We start from the raw sequence: 19,140 nt of genomic DNA on the forward strand, positions 1-19,140 counted from the left end.
GCACATGCCAACGCGGGTGGTTTGTCTTCCACTTCCTGATCACCCTACGAGCAAAGAGCAAACTATCTTCTACTTTGATATGATGGAGAGCGCCCCGGTGGCGGCTCATCGGGTCAGGAAGGGGACAAAGGGGGACCCTATCCTCTCCAGGGTGTTCGACCGCGTCATGAGAGGTGATATGTCACGTGTCGCTGATGCACCACCTGATCTTCAGCCTTACCTTTCGCGAGGGAAGGAGTTGACTGTGACTGCTGGATGCCTGCTCTGGGACATGCGTGTCATAATTCCGCCAAAGCTGAGAGAACCAGTCCTGAGAGAACTACACTTGGGTCATTGTCAGGATGAAAGAGCTAGCACGTAGCTATTTTTGGTGTCCTCGGCTAGACCATGACATTGAATCTAAAGCCAGATCATGCTCATCATGTCAAGTCACAAGAAACACACCAAGCCTGGCCCTGTTGCATCCCTGGGACTGGCCAGCAAGTCCCTGGCAGCGTGTTCATCTGGATTTTGCAGGTCCAGTTGATGGAGCTATTCTACTGGTGGCTGTGGACGCACACTCAAAGTTGCCTGAGGTTGCTGTCATGTCCACCATCACCTCTGAAAAGACTATTCAGACATTGAGGGAGATGTTTAGTCGATTTGGACTGCCTGAGCAAATTGTCACTGATAATGGGCCATTGTTTGTATCCAAGGAGATGGAGGATTTCCTATAGAGCAATGGAATCAAGCACATCCTCTCAAGTCCATACCACCCATCCAGCAACAGACTGGCTGAGAGAATGGTGTAAACTGTGAAACATGCCCTCAAAGCATCCAAAAGTGAGGCGCCCTGAAGCAACGCCTTGATGCTTTTCTGCTCAAGTATCGCAATATCCCTCACGCAACTACTGGAACCTCGCTAGCTTACCTTCTGATGAAGAGACAGCTCCGGACACGTCTTGATCTGCTGCGACCTACCTCTACGGAAACATCAGTCCATGAAAAACAGCAAGAACAAGTCAATCAGCGAGCCAAGTGGTCTAAAGACAGACAGTTCTCTGTTGGAGACCCAGTCCTAACACGCAACTACACCACCAAAGAGAAGTGGACCCCTGCCACGGTCCTCCAGAAGACTGGGCCCGTTTCTTACCACGTTCACACCAGAGACAATCAAACATAGCGTAGGCACGTGGACCAGTTGTTGCCTAGAGAGACTGCAATGACCATCCCCACATCCATTGCACCGGACTACACCGTTCAGCAAGCTGACATCACACCTGAGCATATCAGCACCAGCATCAACCACGCCATCGCCGCCTGCAATGGAGCCAGCAGCTCCAGATCCTCCCGTGGTCGAGCTGGAACCCAAGCCTGCTCCTGCACAGCGCAACCCACCCAAGAGACAGAAAACTTCCAGAGCGTTATAAGTAGCCTAGTGCTAACCCTGGAAGCAAGGAACAGAATAATTCCCTTTGGGTTAAGCGGGATGTTGAGGCAGTCTACCCTCTCTCCCTAGTTTATGTTTAATGTTGATTATGCTAATGTGGACATTATCATTCAAGGGGGGAGGAAATATGTTATGTATTGAACTACATACATTGTTATTTTTGGCTATGTGAGTTACCATATGTTACCGAACCCTCACTACGTTTTACTGGTAGACACACCTCCACTTCCTAATTAGCGTCTTATTATTGAATAATTATTTGCAGCTGATTATACCTAGAGGAGTGGCCAGTCAATTATCTCATTTACTATCTCACGCATATATAGCCTTAAAGCATAGTCATACCGGAAGCTAGTTCCTGCTTTGACTTCGGTCCAGGTGCCTACCTTGTTTCTTGCCTCCCAGAGCTGCAACGATTGGCAGATGTAAACGTGACTCCCGTTTGAGGTACACTTGTTTTATTTACTGAACTGTTTGGGTAATCCAATTTTTTAGATCCCTCGTTACTCCCATAGGCTGTTAACAGCGGTAATCCTGGTGGGTGCTTGTGCTACTTCATTCTTAGATGACTGTTGAAACTTGTACTATTTTATAACTCTAACTAGGTGATTGACCCTGTTTCCATGCTTGATGGCAGACTGCTGTTCCTAGATTTGCATCGCCATAGGTAGGTTCATGGTGGTTTATTTACATATTTTAATGCGGCGCACTGAGCGTCTCTTTTAATTTCCATTACGGTAACCACAAATTATAAAGACCATGTAAATCATTCTGTGCCATTGTTATCATTGCAGGGAAACTCCGCTGCTCTTTTGCCTTTTTGTGTTGTCCTTACTCTCGCCATGCAGCTTGCGCTTGGAGCACGCTAGCTGTTACTGTCTTGAGTGTAGGAACGTGTCTACGGTTTTATGCTCCGCAATTGTTTACCTTAGACGGCTTTCTGTTGTCATTTGTCCGTATCTGCTATACGCATTCTTGCTGCACTCCTAAAGACACCGCGTTCCCGGTGCGTGATTGGCTGAATTATCTCTGCACCCGCACTGAGCCCTGCACTGGAGCCTGATTGAAGAAATGTGGGTTTTTATTTTTGTTGTCCATTTGATTTGATGGTATTTTGTTCCTTTCTGGTTCAGCCAGGTCCAGTATGCCTTTAAGGGATATTGTAATCTTAAATACAAACCAACTGTGTAACTGCCTGCTTTTGTTTTTTTGAAATATATTCTCTATTTTCTAGATCTCCTTTGGAGCAGTAGGTGGCTGTTCTGTGGGGATTGCCAGTTTAGGGTCTCCCTCCTTCTCACATGCATGTGGCACTACACCTTACATTCACCATTTCCTTTGCAGTGAGTGAGTGTGTGTGGAAGAGCACGAGCACGTGTGCCGGTGTGGTAAGTAGGTACTTCCTGCTTCCCTTAGTAAGCTCCCCCTCCCCATGGTCAGCCTGCCTCGCTCCATAGTAAAGTATACTAGTAATTTAGGTCCACCTCCTATTTAATGCATTTTGTAGCTGTTCTAGGCAACAACATATTTAAATAATGAATTTATCTATTTTAAATTAATTTTATAAAATACATCATTGTGAATGAGAATAAAATGTTTTTTTTGAACTAACATTTTTTTTCTTCATAGCCTCCTTTTTTTTCCCCTTCACCGCAATAAATAAATTGATACTTTATATTTTGAACTCGAAATCACGTTCCTCTTTTAACCTCTTAGCGCACAGCCCCTAGTGGTGGGCACGCCCGCGTGCCTAGATTACTAAAGTCAAACATTAGGTGCTACTACAACCAACGTGTGAGATGAAAACAGAAACGCGTTGTTTCAGTTTCATTAGTAGACGATACATGACAACTATGCCGAAAACGGAGTTTCGCAGCCCCACCATTGTCGCTCCGGTCGTTCATTTAACACGCACCCCCTCCCTGCAGTCTCATCTAAAAAACACCCCCCACCCTTGACATAATGGACAATATTATCTATCCTGGCATTAATAAAAATATTCTTTCACCACTAAAAAATCGTATTCCGTCATAGCAACAAGATAAACCCGGCAATAGCCCTAAGATATGCCTATACAGCAGTGAAAACGCTGCTCACTGAATATCGAAATAAACGAGAAAAAGTTTTTAAAAAGGATACCATGTCATTCTACAGTTAATATCTGGGACTAAATATTGAATAAATATAAAAGCTTACTGTTGGTTTTACGTGTAGAGATGTCCCTTTTGAGACTGCGTGGTCATATATTGTCTTGGACAATCCGTTTGTGAAATATACACACATTTGTGATGCCTGGGTACCTTCCAATATAGCTGTGTGTAATACCACACGTGTTGTTTATGGCGTTGTCGAGCAAGAAAGGATTAATTAAGAATATTTATTTTCTGAATCCAGCGGTTCCAACAGTCAATGCCCTTGTTAAAATGTTCAGCACTCTGAATACTGAACCAAGTGATATTGCATGCTAGAACCCCTCACTTAACCTACATGTAAAATATATTTTATTTGATTTAAGTTAGTAATTATGGTTAAAATTAGAATTATCAATTAAATCACCGAATTCTTTGATAGGTCAGTCTACGGAAAACTGATGGAATCAACCAACAAGTCAAAACAAGCTGTATATTAGGCTTTCAGATTAAATAATCAAATTCAATAAGAAGCAGTCAATTATATTAATGAATTGAAATCATACATTCTTTATTGTATGCAGGCACACTACTTCTAAATTACACAACAGAAGACATACCGAAAACATTAAACAACTAATATAGAAATACCAGAAAATAGGGAGAGAGAGACGGATAAGACAGAGAGAGAGAGAAACGGATCAGCCAGACCTTGCCAAAGTATCACCCACTTCCAGTATAAGCGCCACAAGGAAACCAGCTAAAAGCACACAACCAAGGAACCACCACCAAAATAAAAATAGGAAAACAACTTCTTCAAGGCTCCGAAACCAATGCAACACACAACCTTTTTCCTGAGCAAACTTAAATACCTTACCCAGCATGGCTTGAGGATGTCTGCCCTGATTGGGTGATGCCGGGTTAAGGTTTAGGAGAGAAGGGAAGGGGGGTCAGACTAATTTATGGGAAGGACTGGCCTACCTAAAGATTGCATTCAAACTTAAAGAGGACATGGGAAAGGGAAATGTTAGGCATGTAGGGTCTCTGACCCCGATACGGTGTCCTGTGTCATCTGGTTTGTCTCTTCGGAGGGGGTGAGACCCATAGATTGTCTGCCTACATTAGGGTATCAGTGGATTTTATATTGCCCCAATCACATTTGCTTTGATGCTTGTGATGGGGAGGCCAGGCCACATTCTTATTCACTGATTCCCTCTCTAAGGCCAAAATCTAAACACGACATATCACACAGCCTTGTCGCCCTTTTTAGTACGGTCTGGCTTGATTGACAATTCATTTATTCAGTAGGTGAGAGTATAACCCATCTAACGATGTATAATTTTGCTTTTGTAATAGTGTTTTATATGTCAGCGTAACCAAAGTTTTTCTCACTATCGCATTCACTTACGCATTCACTCTGTGGTAGCAGTTATGCTGCACCTAACAAAACGTTGTCAATGATTTTTTGTAATTTCTTGGAAAATACTATTATTACTGAGGACCTCTGGGCATAGCTAAGCCATATGTTGGCTGATAGACCTAGCTGACATCATTGTCTGGAGGCAGACAGAAGTGGATAGAACTGTATAATTAATGTACTGTCTCTGTCTCTATCTACTGAAAATAGATAAGATTTCATCATTGCTATGTAAGTATTACTGCTCAAAATATTTTGGCACATTATTTTTGAAATTGAGTGTCTTTAAATAGGTTAGTGGTAATTTATAATGAGGCTATTTCACACTGTAATGTAAGCGTTTGTTCTTGTCTAGTTATCTCCGCCAGGCGAGAGCCTGGAGGGGATTATGCGTTTGGTCGTGTGTGTGTGTGTGTGTGTGTGTTTGTGTATCTGTCCACAGCTAATCTTGCATACTACTGGGCCGATCAGCCTAATACGTGTTGTGCATGCTGGCAGCAGGCCAAGGACCTGAATTCTCGAAATCGTTCAACAAGTATTTTATTTGAATTAATTTCCATCATTGTCGTCCATTGAAATACATTTAGTTCTAACTCCTCACTCCTCCTAACTGTCCGGTAGGGGCCGCAAGTGATCAACAACTGATTCCGTTGGTAATGAAAGACCAGCAATGAAAAATGTCTATTTCAACGTTAAAATGCCAACAAAATAATCCACCAATTAACGGGGTAAATTATTGTTTGAATCTGTGGCAATTATTTTGTTGGCATTTTCACGTTGAAATTGATATTCTACATCGCTGGTCTTTTGGAATTGTTCCTGTCCAGATTTGAAACGAAAGTGCCAGACTATAACGTCAACGTTAGCTCTGTCTAACACATCGGGGCTGAGCTAACATGTCACCACCTTCAGAGTTACTTCACTGAATCAGCGTTTTTGGGATTTTCAGTGGCACATGGTAAAAACTTGTAATATTGCATTTGTCTGGTTGCATTGATTGTGTAGCCTCTATTGTTGCATCAGCAAAGCTAACACGCCTGGCAGAGATCTGCACTCTACTGAGTGCACTCTTCTAGTAATTTTTGTGATGCATGCAAGTAATGACGTGAGAGTTGGAACATTGCCAAAACGTGGTGGACCGTTGAAAATTGTTTTCATGTCATCCCATCCCCATACAATGGTAAATGGACTGCATTTATATAGCGCTTTTATCCAAAGCGCTTTACAATTGATGCCTCTCATTCGCCAGAGCAGTTAGGGGTTAGGGGTTAGGTGTCTTGCTCAAGGACACTTCGACATGCCCAGGGCGGGGTTTGAACCGGCAACCCTCCGACTGCCAGACAATCGGTCTTACCTCCTGAGCTATGTCGCCTCTGAAAACATACGAGAGTACAGAGTATAGAAATACATACACAAGTTAATTATTACATATTTAGGTACTGTACAGCATTGTGTGACAATATTTTTGCATTTTTAAATCGGATATCAATGTTTCATCTTACACCTTCCTAAGGCGCTCATTTATATGCTTTACAATGAAGAAAAAGCATTATATTCCTTTTTGGAGAGATTTTGGATATGTTTCTGGACCTCTAACTATTTTAGACCACTGTAGGCTAGGGGAGAATGAGGACGAAAGAAACACGGGACGAAAGAAACACATTGATTTCCGCGAAAACTTTGTAACCCACTTGCTCCAGAAAAAAAACACTCACGTTTGTCGCTTTTTTGGAGTTATAACAAAGTTATTTTTGACCACTGTAAGTAAAATATCTAAACCGGAAGTGTTTTTCGGTTGCACCAGTGTGTTTATGCCTTGAATTTTCCAATTTAATTAAAGTAATAACTTCAAAGATTTTCATTAAAATAAATGTCTGTTAAGTCACTATCTATCGCCGAATTAGGCTCAATCACCATTGTGTTACCTATTATAATATTAATTTATATTATTATTATTATATGATTAAAGAATTGGGTGTCTGTGGCGACATTCCCGGGAAAAAATCACAAGCGGCGCACAGTTACTAACGCGTTTTCCATCACCCATCAGTGGCTGGTCCGCCAGAGAGGGTAGGCGGAGCTAACGCTACAGGCTCGCTCTTCAACTCACTTGTGTGTGAGCGGCGTACTGTTTTTTTCTGGTGTCTGCTAGCGTTACAATAACAGAGAAGGGGGGTTATGGAACCCTAAAAAGTTTTTGTGTAACGTGGGAGGTCATATTATTTGTTAATGTAGATTTCATATTACATTTTATGACAATGTAACGTTACTAAATTACATAGCTATTTGCACAGCTAACACTAGCTACCGGACCATGTCAAGAAAGGCAACATTAATTTAGACAACATTGCGCACAGTAGCCATCCCTCATATCAGGTAACGTTGCATTAGCTAGCTAGTTAATGTAATTAACATAATCTAATGTCAGCTAACAATTAGAAAAAACGCTAGCTAACGCTACTGACCGGTACCGACCTTGCAAACCGTATCTCAAATTCAACGCTACCTTGTTGCAACGTTGCAATGTAGCTAACTAAAGGACAGTTCAGATCAATGATTCGCAACGAGACTGGAGGCAACTTGCAAAATTCCAAGACGTCTGATTGTAAACGTTCTAACTGCACTTGGCGATTAGACAAGGTGGGTCTTTTGAAACCCCAGGCAAAGGCTTCAGACGCTCTGCAACTAACCAGTTCACACCGCTGCAATTTTCACTGCAGCATTCTAAACCCGTTTTGTCTCGTTGCGAATCTTTGATCTGAACTGGCCTTAACATTACCGTTATTTACATTGCCATCAAGTTCATCAATATATTATAATGATCAGAATAAAGCCGTCTTTACACAGAGCATTAACCCCCGGGTATACTGCCCTACAAAGCCTAACTGCAGTAACTACGCAAAGGGTAAAACTGAGAAAAATGGCTTTAAAGTGTTTTAACTGGCCAGCCGTCATGGTTTTTGGGCATAAAAATTACCTCATGAATACATGTACAATTAGTGCAATATCACTTATATACCTATAACCCATTTGACTGGCCAGTTAAATCACTATAAAGCCATGTTGTAGGGCAGTATAGGTGGAGCAGAGCCAGGTCTGATTTCTGTGTAAAAATGTCAAGCCGGAGAAAACTAAATAAAAAAAATACGGCAGTATGGATTAGTGTTGTTATTATTTCATTACGCTTCCTCATATGTTCCTTCAGCGTTGATATCCTTTCTTGATGAACTCTCTTTTGTTTTTGTTTTATTTTTCTTGTTCTGATTGCTAATTTAACACCCAGCTCAGCTTTATTCTCAAACAGTTTAGCTAGCAAAACCAGAAACACCAGGGGTAACATTTTGCAAGGCAGTTGTTTCAAAAATATCACACAACAATCATTTACAAGAAAGACAATGTTTATTGTGCACGAGATGTTCATACCGGGCAAAAGGTGGATAAAGAACGTCTGTGGAACTTGATCATCACTAATTCTACCCCAGGTCTGCCACAGCATTTTAACCCAGCTCGGCAGTGTAAAGACAGCTTAAGTTAGCCTAATGAATGAGTATGTACATAAGGTTACTTTTATAACAACCATTTTTTATTCAGTAAATAGTAGTGTTTTAGTTGGTGTGGCCCAGGTGCCAACTGACACTGGTTGGATCCGGTTGGAAGTGAGGTCAAAAAACACACCAGCAATTACTGCTTCTCGCCATTGGTACCACCAAAGAGAACGAAACGGAGATCTTCTAGATTGTAAATTTAACACAACTGTGGACTAAATGATGTTTAGCTGTCACATACTATTATGAACTCATTTTCAGTTGAAGAAAATGTCCCAATGCAGCAAATCAAAACATAAACAAAGCCAGCAAAGGGGCCAAAGTGTTTCAACACAGGGGGAGCCTAACAGCAATCATGTAGCCGGCAGGGTGGCCTAGTGGTGAGAGCGAATGTCTGAATGGTTCTTTACAAAATAGAAAAAATAAATTTAAAAAAACTGTTGTGTGTGAATAAGGTCTTGTTTCCTGAACTTGAGAAATAAACTGTGAATGTGATCCAAATGAGATCTTGTTTCCTAAACAAGACTGTGGCCACTCCTTATAGTTTGGCTGCCTTGAACGTTAGTTAGTAGTAGCAGACAATACTAAAAACAAATGTGACATAAGGGACAGGGGAGACGGTAAAATGTTTAATACAGGAAAACAATATACAGGGCAAAAGGGAATATCAGCAAGGGGCATGTCAGATAGGCCAACAGTATATAAATATATTATGATAATGAAAATTACTAACCGACTGCATGAGCGTGATGAACTTCTTGCTGTCCAACAAGGAGCCGAACATATACTATATCGCACCCTTTTGTAGAAATATCCATCATTATGGTCAGGTAATTTGCGTCCTTCACTTTAGCAGCCAGCTGACTTTTCATGTTGTCCGCTGTTTGCCCTATCATTTCAGCACAACGCACATGATTGTCATATGTTGGATTGTCATTTATACCGTTCTTCTTTTGCGACACAGTACGCGATGTTCATTTAATTTTAATTTCTCTGAGTATATCCTCGTTCTTTCTGTTGAGTTGTTTGTTCACAGCAGCGGGGACTGTTCCTAAGCGGTTCGGCTGACTTGTGGCCAGGTGAGCATCTCTACATGCGATGTGTCACTTTGAGATGCTATGCTTTGAAACGTTATCCCGTTTAAATATGGTATTCCCTGTAATGTAGGGGGGTCTTCCCTGCCATCTTTTCACCTGCCTCCATACAATATGTACAAAACATTGCTTTTTTGGCCTGATCGTAAACAAGCTAAGGGAAGTGTTTTAACCACTGCGGGTTAAATCGATACGTTTTTGTATCTGAGGAGACTACCCCATTTGATGAGAAAGAGGTGACTGTTGAAGGCTCAGCGTTAGCAGCGTCAGATGCTGGTGTGGTGACAGATGACTCCTCCAAGTAACGTCTTTTTTCTCGGTTGTCATCATTCTGGCTGGTGGTTGAGGAATGATTAACCACCGAAAAGTACCTTTTCACTTTCGTTGATGTCTGAATAGTTTCATATCTTCTTAATATCTTCTTGTGGTTGTTGTTCATGTTGTTGTTAGCTGGTGTAGCTCGTATTGTCCGGTAAGGAGGGATTGTTTACCAGGAAATGATGGAAAATGTAGTTTTTTTTGTAGTTGCATTCTCACGGACAGTCGCGGATAGTAGACACTTCAAAATACAGTTCCTATGAAGCATTGCTCCAATAGAGGCCGGGTACTTGTTCAGGACAAGAAAAAGTAATGTTTATTTTGCTGATTGATGCCAGCGCAAGTCACTCGCAACTCACTCGCATGTGATACATTCTTCTCTTAGCACAAAATAATTTTTAATAGCATATGCAAGCAAAACTGTCACACTGTACAGTACTGTATACAGTATATTAGGAAAAACTCTTTACCTCACCCATCCTTAAAGACTGACTCTGGATCAGCACTAGGCCTACAGAGCTGCACTATTAGGGCAGCTCCATGGTGCTGATCCTGATTCGGTCTTTAAAGATAGGTGAGGAAGAGAGTGCTCCTCTAAATAATAAAATAATTGATAGATTAAAAAGTAATTTAAAAAGTTCATATTTCATATTTTATAGGTGCGTTAGTTTGCATACCAGCTGGCCCAGCAATACCACTGGGCACACCCAGAAGCATGGCATGTGAAAAAGATGGCTGGCAAGGACTGGTTCAGCTCCTTTATGTAGCGGAACCCCAGCCTCTCAGTCCGCCGGCCTCAAGCCACAAGTTTTTCCCAGGCTACCAGCTTCAACCCAACCAACGTGGCCCAATTTTTCACAAACCTTAACTCAATCATGGGACGGTATGGATTGGAAGGATTGTCGCAGCCAGAGGGAAAAAGCAGGTGGGGGCCATGACGTCAGCCGAGAGGGGGACATTGGTGATGCTGGCAGTGGCCGTGAACGCCCTCGGCAACAGTACCCCACCCCACTTCATCTTCCCGGAAGAAATATTTTGATCATTTCGTCCGGGATGCATGGGCACTGCAAATGGCAGTGGGTGGATGCAGGAGGGGGATTTTGTGGCGTTCCTGCACCACTTTGCCAAACATTCTAATGCCTCCCAACAGGGCCCCCAACTCCTACTACTGGACAACCATTCATCCCACCTCTCTCTCCAAGGGATCGAATTCTGCAGGGCAAATGGGATTGTCCTGCTCTCATTCCCCCCTCAGTGCAGCCACAAACTTCAGCCCCTGGACCGAAGCATCTATGGCCCGCTTAAAAGGTCTATCAACAGCACCATGGACTGCTGGCTGAAGATGCACCCTGGGAAGACCGTCACCATCTACGACATCCCCAGCATCGTTAAGACGGCTTTCCCAGCGGCTGCAACCCCAGCAAATATCATGTCCGGGTTTCGGTGCACCGGCATCTGGCCGCTGAACCTCAATGTCTTCACAGAGGTGGACTTCTCACCAGCTTATGTGACAGACTGTCCTGCCCCCACTGTCACCAGGGAGCCAGCATCATCAGGGGAGCCCGGGGTGTAACCAGCATCATCAGGGGAGCCCGGGGTGGAGCCAGCATCATCAGGGGAGCCTGGGGTGGGGCCAGCAGCATCAGGGGAGTCTGGGGTGGGGCCAGTGGCACCAGGAGAGCCAGGTGGAGCTGCTCCGGTCCAGTCAGGTGCCGGGGCGTCAGGTGACTGCTTCAGCCCTGTGTCACTCTGTCCTTTTCCCAAGGCCGGCCCAAGAATTGGGGGGACTCGGGGTAGGCGGAGAACAACTGCCATCCTCACGGACACCTCAGTTAAGCGTGCCCTAGAAGAGGAAAAACAAAAAAAAAATCAGCACCGAAGGCCAAGTGCAACTTGGTAAAGGGCATGCACAAATCAGTGGAAGAAAGTGGGAAAAAAGGGGAAGAAGGATAGAAATCCAGCAGGCCTACCTGTAGCTCATGGATCAGGCAACAATGTGGAATGCATGGTGTGTGGGGAGGACTTTGACTCATCTCTGCCTGGGGAATCCTGGATTCAGTGCCTGTTCTGTGAGGAGTGGGCACACTTTGAGTGCACGTCACAGGAAGAGGTCTACATCTGCAAAGAATCACATTTTTATTTTTACTTTTAACCAGGCATAAGTTAAAGTTAACTAAATGTTCATTTTAATATTTGTTGTTGTTATTTGTTGTCTTTGGGGGAAGAGGCTTCACTAGAGGTACTCAGAACAAACATTTGTCAGAATAATCATAGCCATGTAATTAGCCTACCTGCTGTTTGTCGAAATGTTCTCTCTCCACTCCCAAATTAGTTTTGGTCCTTTGCTTTTTACCCGTGAAGGCACCTGTCGTGTAGCTAATCCAGTGCAGTTTACAAAAAAAGTTGACGTCAGTGTTGTAATCTATTGACCATTTTCTTTTTTTAAAATTCCCCCATCATTGGGGAAGAAAGAGCCAGTTGCTCTGTAAAATAAAATGACCACTGGAACACACTTTGTCTCTCTTTCCTTTTGTGCACCTGATTGGGTGATTTAAATTAAACACCAATTATCTCTCCTTTTGCACACCTGATTGGATGATTTTAAATTAGTCATGTTAACAGATATTAACAAATTCTACGACAGTTAAGCACCAATAAATGATCCGTTTCAGACCGATTAATGTTGCAAAAGGCAGAATTGTATTGCTTATGCGTCATTATGCGCTTGACGCATGGTTGATTTTCATGGATTTTAAACTTGCACCATTGTTCATTGACTCGACACTAACGTGACATTGTGGGTAACAGTACACTTGCTGAAAGGAATGAGCAATAAAAAACAACAACACAGAGATAAGACCACTAATGCACACTTTTTGTCAGTTGTTTCTTTAGACCTGATTCAGTGTTTCTACCATCCCCTGTGTCAGGGACGAAAGAAACATAGACATATATCAGCCGCAAACAGGATGAGTGCTAAGTCGTTTATTCTAGAAACAAAATTCCAGTTGCTATTAGTGAAGGACACATACAAGTTGTTTGTCATGAATAATGGCATCTCTATCTTCATTAACTTTCGAGTAAACGGGATAAAATTAAAAAGTGTTTATTTCGTCCCGGTTCTCCCCTACTGATGGAAAGCTTGCAATTCCCACTTGAAAATGATGCAACAGTGAGTTACTTGAGTCAAAACAGTTGATTTGTAGTGAAATACATGAATATTTTGTGATTTACAGCAATGCATAATTTAGATATTTTGGGTAGATTTGGAGACGCTGAGTGCACTGCTTAGTTTTTGCTTCATACAGTGTCCCCAAAAAGTATTTGGACACTGAAGCCATGCTTAGAAATTTATGAATTTTATTGAATTACATAACAAAATGTCAAACCAAATAACATTTATGTTAAAGATAGATGCCTTAAGCACACTTTTCAAGCAAAACATTTCACAAAAAGATGTTTTATTGTTTAAAAGCCAACCAACAATAGATATACTGCTGAAAATGAAGACAAAAAAGTATTTGGACACTCAATAATGCCTTCAATAAAGATCACAGTTTAAGTGTTTTAGTATTTAGTTTGCCACCTTTTACTTCACAAAACGTCTTGACAACGTCTGGGCATGGAATCAATTAGTTTCATGAACAGCTGTGGTGAAAGTTTCCTCCACGTTTCAGCCAGCAAAGCTTTCAATTCATCCACACGAGTGCATTGACGGCCTGACATTTTCTTCTCCATTGCATCCCATAGATGCTCTATAGGGTTTAGGTCAGGGCTCTGGGACGGCCATTCTAAGACTGAAATTTTCTTTTTGGCAAAATATTCTTTCAACAGGCGGCTGGTATGTTTTGGATCTTTATCCTGCTGAAAGAGCCACTTCTGTCGTTTGAATAATTCCTTTGCTGATTTCTGTAAGTTTGCATCCAAAATGCATCTGTATACTTCAGAGTTCATGATTCCATCAATGCACACAAGCTCACCAACACCACTGTAAGAAAAACAGCCCCAGACTTTCACATTTCCACCTCCATGCTTTACAGTACCTTTAGTGCAGTCCGGTTGGAATTCTTCTCCTGGCTTTCTCCACACAAATGCTCTGCCATCAGCTCCATGGAGGTTAAATTTGGACTCATCAGAAAATAAGACAGCTGCCGTCTTTGTGCGCATGTTCTTTTGCAAATTTTACCCTGGCTTTCCTGTTCTTTAGGCTAATGAATGGTTTTTGCCGCATTACTCGCCCTCTGTACCCATGCTCATTGATCCTGTTTCGAATAGTCTGTGAACTGAGTTGTATCTGGTAATTCTTGTTGATGTCTGAGGCAATCCTTGCTGCTGTTTCTCGCCTGTTTTTATTGGTGCTACCAACAATTATCCTGTCCAATTTGCTGGTGGTCTTTCTGGGTCTGCCTCTGCGCTTTCTGTTCTCATTCACAAGTCCTTCATCTTTGAATTTTTTTACAATATACCCAACTGTGGAAGAAGGGAGATTAAGTTTTTTGCTGATCTGTCGAATAGAGTTGCCTTCTTTGTGCCAACAAATGATGCTAGACCTTTTCTCAGAACTTACTTCACTTTTCTTAGCCATTTTTGCAATTACTTTCAAACAACTGCTCCAAGATCATTTATAGTGGGTAAATGAGTCAATTATCCTTAATTTCACACAGGTGCTCAAACCACAGGTGTAGTTCATCATCAAATTAACCATGGACATGTTCCACTAAGTTTCACAATCAGTATAGGTTTGAGTGTCCAAATACTTTTTTGTCCTAATTTGGAACAGTATATCTATTGTTTTATAATTTAAAACCTAACAAACATCTTTTTGTGAAATGTTTTGCTTGAAAGGTGTGCTTAAGGTATCTGTCTTTAACATAAATGCCACTTGGTTTAAAATTTTGTTAAGCGTGGCTTAAGTGTCCAAATACTTTTTGGGGCCACTGTAGATCGACTTTAGTAGTTTTACATATCTACCCTTAGATTTTATGAACTTGTGGTCAAGAAGTTTTTGATCTAGCACATGTATAGTTTTATAGTTATAGTATATATGCAATCTCTCAGTATTTCATTGCAAACTTAAAAAGTGCAAATTCATTTTTGATTTTTTGTCAAAACAATTGCATTTGTGGCACATTATTTCTTCCAAAATATAAACTAATCTGTGTTAGTATTGTAAATTGTACAAATGTCTTGCTTCATTTAAGCCATTTTTCAAGTCTCTGTGGTGTTCACATCTGGAGTTATAAAGCTTTAAATAGGTTACCCCCTAAATGGGCAAGAATTGGCAAGATTTGGCTTGTGCGCTAAGGGGTTAAAAAGGAAGAGGCCCGTGCGGCAAAAGTGCAGGACAAAAATGATGCAAATGACAAGATCATGGTTGTCTGCATGGATCTGCAAGCCCTCCTCCTCTGCCCCAGATTGAAAACCTCTAGGGCTGTTGGAACAAATTTTGGAATTTGAATATAATTCGAATATTTAAAAAAATAATACTATTCGAATGCTGAAATTGCCATTCGAATGTGTATTTTTTTATTTATTTTTTTTATAAATGTGTTGGGATAACATTAGCGAATCTCACCCTTCTCGCCTTGGCCTACCCGCATGTGAAAACGAAATGCTTTTGTCACGTGTGATGAACAATAAATTTTTCTGAATCACAATCTCGTTAAACGTTCAATGTGCACAAGAAATGCTGATGTACGAGAGTGAGACCCCACCCACCGACAGTAACCCGTTGTCGTGATGGAAGACGGCAAGGTCTAAGTACCCCCACCTTGCCCAGCTGGCACGGCGCTACTTGAGCATCCTGGGCACCTTGGTTAGAGCAGAAAAGGTTTTCTCCATGGCTGGGATTGTAGTAAATAAAAAACGCTCTGCACTAGATTCAGAAAACGTGGATCGCCTTGTGTTTTTGGCCAACAACCTTTAATACCAAATCTTGCCAATGTTGTTTGAAATGTTGATAAGTTATCTAATGTTACTATTAGCGCACTGTGATTTATTTTCGTATGACATTTCATTTAATTTGTTTGGATCAGTTTGTGTTTTTGACCAACAGTGACAAAATACTTGTTCAAGAGATTTAATTAAAATGTTCATTAAAGCTGACTGTGCAATGTACGAACCATATGTTTGCTTCTTTATCAAACATCATTGCTGGACTATTTCTGCCTATTTTAATTATTCTAGACGTTCCTTCTCGAAGTTTCATATCGTGTCAGAGTGCAGTGCATTAGATACCTAACGTGTGCTCATTAAAATACAATGGGCAATGAATCCATCCAAGTTAACTTTATTCATTTTGTGCCTAAGCTTAATTATTACTTAGCAAGAAAGCTATGGGGCTAGAACAGTGACAGTTAAATTTTGGCATCGAAAAAAAATTTTGGCATCGAAAATAAAATTTGGCATTGAAAACAAAACCGGAACTGAAAAAGGAAACATTGGTATTGAAACCCTTTTATTGGCACTGAAACAAGTATTGGCACTGAAAAAGTTCCACTGAAAAATAAAACACAGGCATTTAAAAAATTAGAATCTTACAATCTTATTTTATTTTGATATTTTTTGCATTATGATGTGTTTTTAAATGTGCAGCAGCAATAACATTGGCCTCAAATTCCTAGAAAACAAAAGACATCACAGGGCTGGAGACTACACCAAAAAGGTGACAGAAAGTTGAAACTGAAAACCAGTGAAACAAAAAAAACTGACATCGTAAAAAAAGTCACTGAAAAAAGACAGACATGAAGAAAAATCTGAAGACTGACATTGAAAACACATCATAATGCAGAAAATATCAAAATAAAATAAGATTTTAAGATTCTAATTTTTTAAATGCCTGTGTTTTATTTTTCAGTGGAACTTTTTTCAGTGCCAATACATTTGCCAATGTTTCCTTTATGCAGTTCTGGTTTTGCGTTCAATGCCAAATTTTATTTTCGATGCCAAAATTTTTTTTTCGATGCCAAAATTTAACTGTCACTGTTCTAGCCCCATAGAAAGCTATCACCTGTTGGTAATTCCAAATGTTTATTGGTAATGTTACAACAAAACAATAGTTTTGAGTGGTTGGAATGCCCTCTAGTGGACAGAACGTACATAACAACCACATGCTGATAGTGTAGGCATTGGCATAAGCCTATAGGTACATAGTAATAGGCTAAATTTGAGCTTTAAAAATTCGAATATTAAAAATAATAAAGCATACAAATTTGAATGGGATTATATAGAGGAAGACTGACAGCCCTAAAAGCATCGGTTCTTTACTACAAGACAAAAGTCGCCGTCCACAACTTTAAAATATATGACATGTCTATGCACAACGCCACTTGCTATGTGTGACATGAAGGCGAGGGAGCTCTGTCTGCCAGTGAGTTTGCATCCTGTGTCACCGATTGACCCCAGAAGTTCCTGGAGAAGAGGCACACACAGATGGAATGTGACTCAGTGCACAGTGTCATCGAGAGGCGTCTGAGAAACCAGGAAATCTACGTCCCAGCTGAATACGTTGCTCTGATGAAGAGAGCGCGGTCCGAGCCCAACCCGTATGAAGTCAGATATGTGGATCGTATCTTCTTCCAAGACTTCACCAAACTGAGGCTCTGCAAGTCTATCCGCCCAGGGATCAAACCCGGTGACCCCACTGTCCATGATGTCAGAGCCAACAGGTAACTATCAAACTATGTCTCTCTCACCAGTCCTGGTCAAAAGTCATGATGTTGCACATTTACTTGCTTATGTCTTGTAAAATTATACTTTGTATTGTATGTTAACTGTTTGATGATGCTGTGTAAATGGTGGTGTTCAAACTCTGTCATCTTTTTTTTTGTATGTTATTAGGTACAACATAAATGGGACGATGGACTTCAAGATCCAGCGCTCGAATAACTGGACTCCATTTCCAAAGCACCAGCTCCAACACACCACCTCAGACATGCCTGCAGTCACACCACTGTTCACAGAGAGCCAGAAGATCAAAGAGATGAAATACAGACACCTCCAAGACCTCAAGGAGGTCATACCGAAAGACTTCCACAGCTTTTATGGCAATCTAAAACACTAGGAAACACAAACACACACAATCAGTCACTCACATTGCAGGTATGTACACAAACACACAAAGTGATAGACTGTTAATTAATTGTTGATAATTGTTGATAAACTGTTGCGTATAGATAAATTGAACTCTAAAACATTAGGAAACACATACACACACACACACACACACACTCAGTCACTCACATGCAGTTATCTACACACACACACACAAAGTGACAGATAAACAGTTAATGTTCATTGTGTGGTTGTTATTGTTAGTGCAGCATCACTTACTTTTATGATGGACTACCTGTTTTTTTAAATATCTATTTATGTATTATTAATGTATTTATTTTTTTATTTATATGGCATTTATTTATTGTTGGTGTTCCATTGTTATTTATTAAATGCACATTTCCAAAAAATGATTGTGTTTGTCCAGTACATGTAATCAACTATCTAACAAGTGTACACTACAATACCTGTGAGTATTGTGTTAGAAAATATTTTAACTAGTATTATTCTTAATAGTCTTGCATTCAGTTTTGTACACCCTCCAGTAGGCAGCAGTATTGAGCCAGAATTGTTACTAGTTACTTTACTCAACTGTAGAAGAATACACAGCAGTAGTAGGCAGTTGTTTGGAGACAGTCTCTGGTTGCAATGCAAGAGCTGCAATGCAAGGTTAAAAAAGAACTGGTTGTTTGAATAAGTACAGCATTTTCTTTACTCAAGAAACACTAAGTCTATACAGGCTAATGTTTTATGTATTTAAGGCCTGAGACATGTGGGAGTGGAGAAGAGTCCAGGAAAACCACGGTAGGTTGGAGTGCAGTTTAGTCTACCATTTGCCGTCTAGTCATAGCCAATACTGTCTTCAATAGCCTGTTCATAGCACTTAATTTTTCATAACAAGAGATTTTGGCCAAATGTATTCAACTGCAGGAAAAACTGAGTGCACACTGTGGCAGACAGCAGGGAGAGGTGAAGGGAGTGGTAATTGAGGGCAGATATGTTGCAGCCCGCTGGCTCTACCCCCGAGCCTTATATGGACTTCCTGCTCCAACGAGGCAAGCCTGGGCTTCATTAAGCCATTAAGTGCATGGGGATAAAAGGGGAAGCGGTTTGCACAAATAGCGCTAAGTACCGAGAGGGAAACGCGTGTTGCGGA

Source organism: Anguilla rostrata, chromosome 5 (genome assembly GCF_018555375.3).
Source record: "Anguilla rostrata isolate EN2019 chromosome 5, ASM1855537v3, whole genome shotgun sequence".
NCBI classification, from domain to species: Eukaryota; Metazoa; Chordata; class Actinopteri; order Anguilliformes; family Anguillidae; genus Anguilla; species Anguilla rostrata.